The sequence below is a fragment of the Ranitomeya imitator genome, chromosome 9 (genome assembly GCF_032444005.1).
Source record: "Ranitomeya imitator isolate aRanImi1 chromosome 9, aRanImi1.pri, whole genome shotgun sequence".
In the NCBI taxonomy this organism is placed as follows: Eukaryota; Metazoa; Chordata; class Amphibia; order Anura; family Dendrobatidae; genus Ranitomeya; species Ranitomeya imitator.
Window position 1 is genome coordinate 23,322,686 of NC_091290.1, and position 9,502 is coordinate 23,332,187.

The window sequence follows — 9,502 nt, forward strand, 5'->3', positions numbered from 1 at the left end:
TGCGCACGGCGATGTCCCCACGGTACAGGAGATAATGCGCACGGGATGTCCCCACGGTACAGGGGATAATGCGCACGGCGATAGCCCTGTACCGTAGGGACATTGCACGCGGCGATGTCCCCACGGTACAGGGGATAATGCGCACGGCGATGTCCCCACGGTACAGGGGATAATGCGCACGGCGATGTCCCCACGGTACAGGGGATAATGCGCACGGCGATGTCCCCACGGTACAGGGCTATTGCGCACGGCGATGTCCCCACGGTACAGGGCTATTGCGCACGGCGATGTCCCCACGGTACAGGGCTGTTGCGCACGGCGATGTCCCCACGGTACAGGGGATAATGCGCACGGCGATGTCCCCACGGTACAGGGGATAATGCGCACGGCGATAGCCCTGTACCGTAGGGACATTGCACGCGGTGATGGCGCCACGGTGCAGGGGATAATGCGCATGACGATGTCCCCACGGTGCAGGGCTATTGCACACGGTGATGTCCCAATGGTTCAGGGGTATTGCACACGGTGATGGCGCCACGGTGCAGGTGTGAAGTGAAGATATGGGAGCACAAAGTGGTGTAACGTGGGAAGTGCCACAGTCCAGTTTTCACTGTCACCAAAGACTATAAGTTCAGAGTGAGACAGTGTCTCTCTCTCTCTCTCGCGTCACACTAGAGTGTTTTACGGACGTAAGACAGGTGCTGAAAATACGGATGGCATACGGTACAATGCTTCTCTATGCCCCAGCTCCTATCAGCCGTATTTTACTGATCCGTATTATACGGTCTTCTACGGGCTGTAGAAAATCGCAGCATTACAATAGCAATGTGACATTAACCCTTCATTACCCCATATCCCACCGCTACACGGGATTGGGAAGAGAGTGGCCAAGTACCAGAATAGGCGCATCTTCCAGATGTGCCTTTTCTGGGGTGGCTGGGGGCAGGTGTTTTTAGCCAGGGGGGGGGGGGCAATAACCGTGGACCCTCTCCAGGCTATTAATATCTGCCCTCAGTCACTTGCTTTACCATTCTGGCGGAGAAAATTGTGCGGGAGCCCACGCCAATTTTTTCCCGTGATTTAACCCTTTAAATTAATAGCTAGAGCGCCCAAATTTTGCACATACACACTACTAACATTAGTAGTGTGGAATATGCAAAAAAAAAAGGGATATGACATGGTTTACTGTATGTAACCCATGTCTCATATCATGTCCAAAAGCCGGCAATTGAATTACCGGCATTTAAGCTATCTAGCGCTGTATGATATATTAATATATATACATATGTGTCTCACTGATATATATATATATATATATATATATATATATATATATATATATATATATATATATATATATATATATATATTGTGTGTTTTTACAATCTTTTGATAACATGGATCCATTGTATGTCCGTATGTCGGTTTTGCAAATCTCGCAGTACGGATGCCATCTGGATTACATACGGAGGATGCCATGCGCAAAATACGCTGACACACCCTGCCTACGGAGGAGATACGGACCACTATTTTGGGGACTTTTCTGTGTATTACGGCCGTAAATTACGGACCGTATTTTTATACGCTGAGTGTGACGCCGGCCTTAGTGTCACAGTGAGTGCATGCTTATTGCTGCCTATGCGGAGTACAACAGACAACAGTTAGAGAGTTAGAGATGGAGCAGCGTCCTGACAGTACATTTCCCCCATCGGCCAGGTCAGTAATCTGTGACCGCTGGACAGGAGTCCTGTGAATCTCCCAGCATTCCTTGCTCTTCTTGTCATTAGCCGGGTCGACACAACATTGTCCAATCAGAAGAATAACCGCAAAGTAAGTTGCGATTCGCAGGCTCCGATCCAGCGGTCACAGATTATTGACCTGACCGATGGGGCAGAGTCCTTCGACTTGAATCAACCATCTCTGGTAGGAAGCAGGATGACGAGCGAAGACAATACTGAATTGTGCACATGATATAAAACAGTCTTTGTTACATAGAGCTGCTTTTATGCTTTTCACACTTTTTGTAACCCCAATAAGGAACTACGCTTAGGGCTAGGGTTATAAACAGAAAAACAGACCAGCACATCCAAGCTAGTGTGTACAGGTGCCAGTTAGGACTGTATATTATTTCAAAACACTCTTTTTCGGTGATGCCTTTGTATCTCCTTTCATACTGCACCCACACACAAATGATACACCATTTGAAAGGTAAACTTGCCCCCTTCAGCAAGAAAATAGACAAACAAACCACACATCCACGATGTGATCACAAAATACACTTTAAACATTAATTTTTATAAACCCATAGTAAGGAAAAATGACCAGCAGGTGGCACCACATTACCCCAAAGCATACCTATACAAAGCTGAAACAAATCCTAACATTTGCCTTGGGGGCTTTCCAGCTTGCCGAACTCCTTGCCCAGCTTATTTTAGGCAGGTACATAAAAAATATTTGCTACATATGTGGAAGTAGAATAAAAGTAAAACTTTACCTGTTTAAGATTTCAGCTTTAAAACTGAAGATATAAATGAATGCAGCCTAAAAGGGACCGGACAGGTTCTGAACTATCAGATTTTCCGTATTACTGGACAGTCATTGAAAAGTCTATCTTCCTTCTAAGGTTGCAGCTTATTGGTGACCTGGAGTCACCTCTGGTTCCAAGTAAAAAAAAAAAACTGCAGCATTGACATAACTCAGACTGTACATAGTTTCCTGATGGGAGCAATTAGTGGAAGCAACCTTGCTAAAATTGAAGAAAAAAAATAATAATCCAACAGTAGGAGGGGGGGGGGGGAAGGTAAAATAATCTGCAGATATTACTTTTTTCTGTTTTTTAAAGGTATATTCCCAATTATTATACAATGGTGTAAATATGCTCAGTTATGGGGTCAATTCTCCTTCATCGTTTTTACTGTCAAAGTGGCACTGCTGTACAGGGAGCTGCACTGTTCACATACATAGGGCTGTGTTGCACTTCCCTACACTGCAGATAGATGGCAGCGCTGCTGTGGAGGGGAAAAAATGCTGCTGCCCCTGTTCTTTTGCAAGGTCCTGACAATCAGACCCCTTCTGATCAGTAAGTAAAATACCATTGTGTTTAATGTTGGGGGATCTCCTTTAGGCTGGAGTCACACACAACGTATAAAAAAATCGGTCAGTTTTAGGCTATGTGCACATGTTGCGGATTGGGGTGCAGAATTTTCCGCACAAAATCAGCATCTCCTGGCAGAAAACACGGGTGCGGATTTGCCGCGGATTTTGTGTGCTATTGACGCGGATTTTCTGCGTTTTTTTTCACCTGCGGATTTCTATTATGGAAGGGGTCGGAAACGCTGCAGTTCCGCACAAAAGAAGTAGCATGCTACTTCTTTTGTTCGCAGCGGTTTTCATGCGGATTTTTCACAGCCTTTTTTTTCCAATTGATTTACATTGTACTGTAAATCACTGTGCGGAACTGCAGCGTTTCTGCGCGGAAAAATTCCGCTGCGGATCCGCACTAATTCTGCATCGTGTGCACACAGCCTTACATGGACATGAATCGCAGAAATGTTCCCTGAACAGTGATCCGTATGTCATCCGTGTGCAGTGCGAGGATGCCATTTTCTCGCATGTTAGCATCCGTATGGCGAGATTTTGTTGCCGGCTTGTAAAATGGACATATAATGGATCCATGGGCTCAAATATTCGTGAAAACATACATATCTATAATATAACGCTGGAAGCGTCACTCTGTCCGAAGCCTTTATAGACTGCGCAAGCGCCGGCGCAGTCTGGCCCCCACAGAGTGACGCTCCCAGAAGATCGCGGTATGCGTAAGCACACCGCGATCTCCAACAGAGAAGCAGGGACCGCCAGGAGTATAGGTAGCTAGGTAAGTATCGGCTATATTCACCTGGCCCCGTTCCACCGCTGCGCGCCGCCATCTTCCGGGTCCTCTGCCTGTGACGTTCAGTTCAGATGGCGCGATGACGCGCTTAATGCGCGCCGCCCTCTGACTGACCAGTCACAGCCAGAGGAGCCGGCGCGCAGCGGTGGAACGGGGCCAGGTGAATATAGCAAGGGCTGGGGGGCCTGAACTAGCGGCAATACCGGCACCTGACCCCCACAGCGCGCCGGTGTCCCCGCCTGCACAGGCCCCCCAGCACTCGGCGCCCAGCGGCGATAGGTGAGTATGTTATTTTTTTTTTTTCATATATTGCAGCAGCATACAGGGCATATATCATGGAGCACCTTATGGGGCCATAAACCATAATGGAGCAGTGTACGGGGGCATATACACTGGAGCGTCTTATGGGGGCCATCAACCATAATGGAGCAGTGTACGGGAGCATGCACTATAGAGCATCTTATGGGGGCTATAAACCATAATGGAGCAGTGTATGGGGGCATACACACTGGAGCATCTTATGGGGCCATAAACCATAATGGAGCAGTGTACGGGGGCATATACAATGGAGTATCTTATGGGGCCATAAACCATAATGGAGCAGTGTACGGGGGCATATACAATGGAGTATCTTATGGGGCCATAAACCATAATGGAGCAGTGTACGGGGGCATATACCATGGAGCATCTTATGGGGGCCATAAACCATAATGGAGCAGTGTACGGGGGCATATACAATGGAGCATCTTATGGGGGCCATAAACCTTTATGGAGCAGTGTACGGGGGCATATACAATGGAGCATCTTATGGGGCCATAAACCATAATGGAGCAGTGTACGGGGGCATATACCATGGAGCATCTTATGGTGGCCATAAACCTTTATGGAACAGCGTACGGGGACATATACTGTGGAGCGTCTTATGGGGGCCATCAACCATAATGGAGCAGTGTACGGGGGCATGCACTATAGAGCATCTTATGGGGGCTATAAACCATAATGGAGCAGTGTATGGGGGCATACACACTGGAGCATCTTATGGGGCCATAAACCATAATGGAGCAGTGTACGGGGGCATATACAATGGAGTATCTTATGGGGCCATAAACCATAATGGAGCAGTGTACGGGGGCATATACAATGGAGTATCTTATGGGGCCATAAACCATAATGGAGCAGTGTACGGGGGCATATACCATGGAGCATCTTATGGGGGCCATAAACCATAATGGAGCAGTGTACGGGGGCATATACAATGGAGCATCTTATGGGGGCCATAAACCTTTATGGAGCAGTGTACGGGGGCATATACAATGGAGCATCTTATGGGGCCATAAACCATAATGGAGCAGTGTACGGGGGCATATACCATGGAGCATCTTATGGGGGCCATAAACCTTTATGGAACAGCGTACGGGGACATATACTGTGGAGCATCTTATGGGGGCCATAAACCTTTATGGAGCAGCGTATGGTGCATATGGATGGGAGCAGCAAATTAAAGAACGGCGCAGGATGGGAGCCACACATGTCAGAATGGAGGCGTAGGATGGGAGCAGCACATGACAGGATGGATGCAGCACATGACAGGATGGGGGCGCAGGATGGGAGCAGCACATGACAGGATGGATGCAGCACATGACAGGATGGATGCAGCACATGACAGGATGGGGAAGCAGGATGAAGCAGCACATGACAGGATGGGGGCGCAGGATGAAGCAGCACATGACAGGATGGGGGCGCAGGATGGGAGCAGCAAATGACAGGATGGGGGGCGCAGGATGGAGCAGCACATGACAGGATGGGGGCGCAGGATGGAGCAGCACACGACAGAATGGGGGCGCAGGATGGGTGCAGCACATACCAGGATGGAGACCATATACCAATATAAATGCTCGCCACCCGGGCGTAGAACGGGTTCAGTAGCTAGTCTACTATATAATTGTCTAAGGGTCAATTCCATCTGTCTGTCTGTCACGGATATTCATTGGTCGCGGCCTCTATCTGTCATGGAAATCCAAGTCGCTGATTGGTCGTGGCAAAACGCCCACGACCATTGCCACGACCAATCAGCGACGGGCACAGTCCGGCGGCAAAATGGCCGCTCTTTCCTCCCCGCAGTCAGTGCCCGCTCCATACTCCCCTCCGGTCAGCCCTCACACAGGGTTAATGCCAGCGTTACCAGAGCGCGGTGTAATGCACTCCGGTCACGCAGCTATTAACCCTGTGTAACCAACTTTTTACTATTGATGCTGCGTATGCAGCATCAATAGTAAAAAGATCTAACGTTACTAATAATAATAATAAAAAAAAAGTTATTCTCACCCTCCGACGTTGCCCGCTGTCCTCGGCAGTGCAAGCGGTAGGTTCCGGTGCCAAGGATGCTACGCAAGAAGGGCCTGCCATGACGTCACGGTCATGTGACCGTGATGTCATCACAGGTCCTGCGCTCATACCAACCCTGGGACGGTAACCGCTCCATGCATTGCGATCTCGTGAGATGACAATGCACTCTTAAGACCGGAGCGCACGAGGAGCATCGGTGCGAAGCGGGGGCCAACGGAAGGTGAGTATATAACTATTTTTCTTTTAATTCTTTTTTTTTTTTTTAACAGGGATATGATGCCCACATTGCTATATACTACGTGGGCTGTGCAATATACTACATGGGCTGTGCAATATACTACGTGGCCTGTGTTATACACTACGTGGCCTGTGTTATACACTGCGTGCATGGGCTGTTATATACTACGTGAGCTGTGTTATATGCTATGTGGGCTGAGCTATATACTCCGTGGGCTGTGCTATATACTACGTGGTCAGCCGCAAACAATCAGCGACAGGCGCTAATTGGTCGCGACTGTCCGAATCCTGTGTATTCAATGTATTATTCTAAAATCTTCATAAATAAACTACCGAATATATGAAGCATTTTATATGGCCAATTATATATGGAGCATTATATGGGGCACATTATACATGGAGCATCTTATGGGGCCAATTATTTTTGGAGCATTATATGGGACCCATTCTGTAAGGAGTATTATATGGGGCCCATTCTGTATGGAGCAATATATGGGACTCAGTATACCTTATGGGGCCAATCATATACTGTATGGAGCATTATATGAGGCCCATTATATATAGAGCAATAGATGGGGCCCATCATATACTGTATGGAGCATTATATGTGGCTCACTATACTGTATGGAACATTATATGGGGTCAATTCCGTATGAAGCAATATATGCGGCTCATTCTGTATGGAGCACTCTGTGGTGCCCATTATACTGTATGGAGCATTATATGAGGCTCATTATTCTGTTTGGAGCAATATATGGGGCTCATTATTCTGTATAGAGGACTATGTGGTGCCAATTATACTGTATGGAGCACTATATGGGGCCATTATACTGTATGGGGCAATATATGGGGCTCACTATTCTGTTTGGAGCAATATATGGGGCTCATTATTCTGTATAGAGAATATACTGTCCGGTTTCTGAGCTAATATAGAATGTACCATAGATGTCACTCATATTACAGTAAGAAGGAAGTAAGAAGTAAGTGAAATCTTTGGCATTGTATTATACCTATATTTCTCTGCCGTATCGGTGCATTATGAATTGTGGTATGTGTTAAAGGGGCCCACCGGGACTCTTTCGCCCAGGGCCATGACCCATGAAAACCTGGATCCGGCCCTGGGGCCCAGATACATTTCTTGCCCAGGGGCCCCAAACTGTCAGTGTCTGCCCCTGAGAAAACTACAATACAATGCAGAATCTTGCACTTATCCCCACTGTGAATGGTCCTGGGGGTATTAGAGACCCCCAGCATTTGGCCTCTTCCTTCCTTCCCTCTTCCTTCCTTCCTTATAAACCAGCCTTGTGTCTGTGTTGTCTGTTTTTTTTCAAGTCCACTCCATTGAAGAAAATAGAGCTGAGCTGCAATACCACACACAACCTGTGCTCAACTGTGGTGCTGTTTAGGAAGAGAGCCGTCATGCTTTTCTACGACTGGAGAGCTTATTTATAATGTATTTTTGTGTTGTATCGACATTTCGAGGACTTTCTTTTTGAGGGTTTAGGGTTGAATGACATTGAGGGAGTAGAGAAGAGAGGGTCAGGGAGCTTCAAACATAGCAGCAAATGACATCGTTCATTTTCCCATACTACGAACTTAAGAAATGGAAAGAAAAATTCAAAGTGAAATGAAACTGAGAAGGGGGAAAAAAAACTATAATTGTAGTGATCCCATATTTACCTGGCTGTTTTTTGTTTGTATGTATCATATCGGTGGAGCTCTGACCCCCGGCCTCACTGATCATCTGTTAATTGCTAAAGTCTTGGGATGGAGCTGCAAAGATTGACTGCAATCAATGTGTAGTAGCGACTGCTGGGTACTGCAGAACAGCACCTATTCTGATGAAAGACCCTTATGTGCAGCACCTGACCGCACAGGGCAGCTCCTTTGGTGTCTGATCCCAACAACCCATGGATAGATCATGAATATGTTGTGCTCTGACAACCCCCTTACCTGAGATCACTTGTACAATATACTGTAGACAATCTCTAAATGGCTCCATAGGTGCAGTAACGTAGCAGGCCAATACCATGGGGGTGGGCTGGGCATCTGAAGGTAACCTCTTAAATGCTGCTGTCATGATACAGTGGCATCTAAGAAGTTAAACTGTAGCGACTGGCGCTTTCTCCTATTACAGCACTTTTTGGTGCCAACTGTGTAGCACAGCCAGCATTTACATTGTATGGATCAGGCTCAGCTACTGATCTCATTGCTTACAGTGGCGTACTTCCACCAAAACTTCAAAGGGTTAAATGCCTTGTAGACCAGTGGGTTCCTGGTCCTGAGACCCTTGCCAATCACTGAAACCATTGAACGCATATACTGTAGGTAGGCAAGGAGACTTTCTGAGCGTTCTGCAAAATTCATAAATTTACTCGATACTCATTGCTGCATATTCAGCCATCTGGGAGCGCTTTAAAAAAAACAAAAACAAAACCCTCTTCTAGTTTTTCATGGTGTCAGCCATAAAGAGATACTGCTGAACAGAATGTAGCGCTACATGGAATATGATGTGGTTGGAACTGAATGTGTAATTACCTTCTTGTACACCAGAGGGCAGTAGAGACCCAGACAGAAGCTAAATTCTCCATAGATGGCAATATTCCTGCTGTATGGACTTTTTTTTTTGCATCTCCTTAGAACTTATCCCCATCTTAGCCCACCCTTTACCTGTGCAGAATATTCGCCTATCTTCTTTAATTGGAAGCTGCCAATATTGCACACATGGGTCACAATCATCTCAATATAGTTTAATAGCGTAACTCTTTAACAAGTAAATGACCCTTTTTCTTCCTCTTTCTATATATAGTACCCAGCAAAATGTAACTGTACATAACACTCCACTGAGAAGTGATTTCTTGGGATGTGTGTAATTGTAGGCAATCAGTAGTTGCATAAAACAAATCTTCCATCAGAATGTTTTCTAGACTGCAGAGCTTGCAATCTACATGACTTATTCTTTTGCTCTTTGCTTCTTTTAGTTCCTGTCGTTGTTGTCTGTGTCACTACAAGGTGACTTCCAGCAGCTCC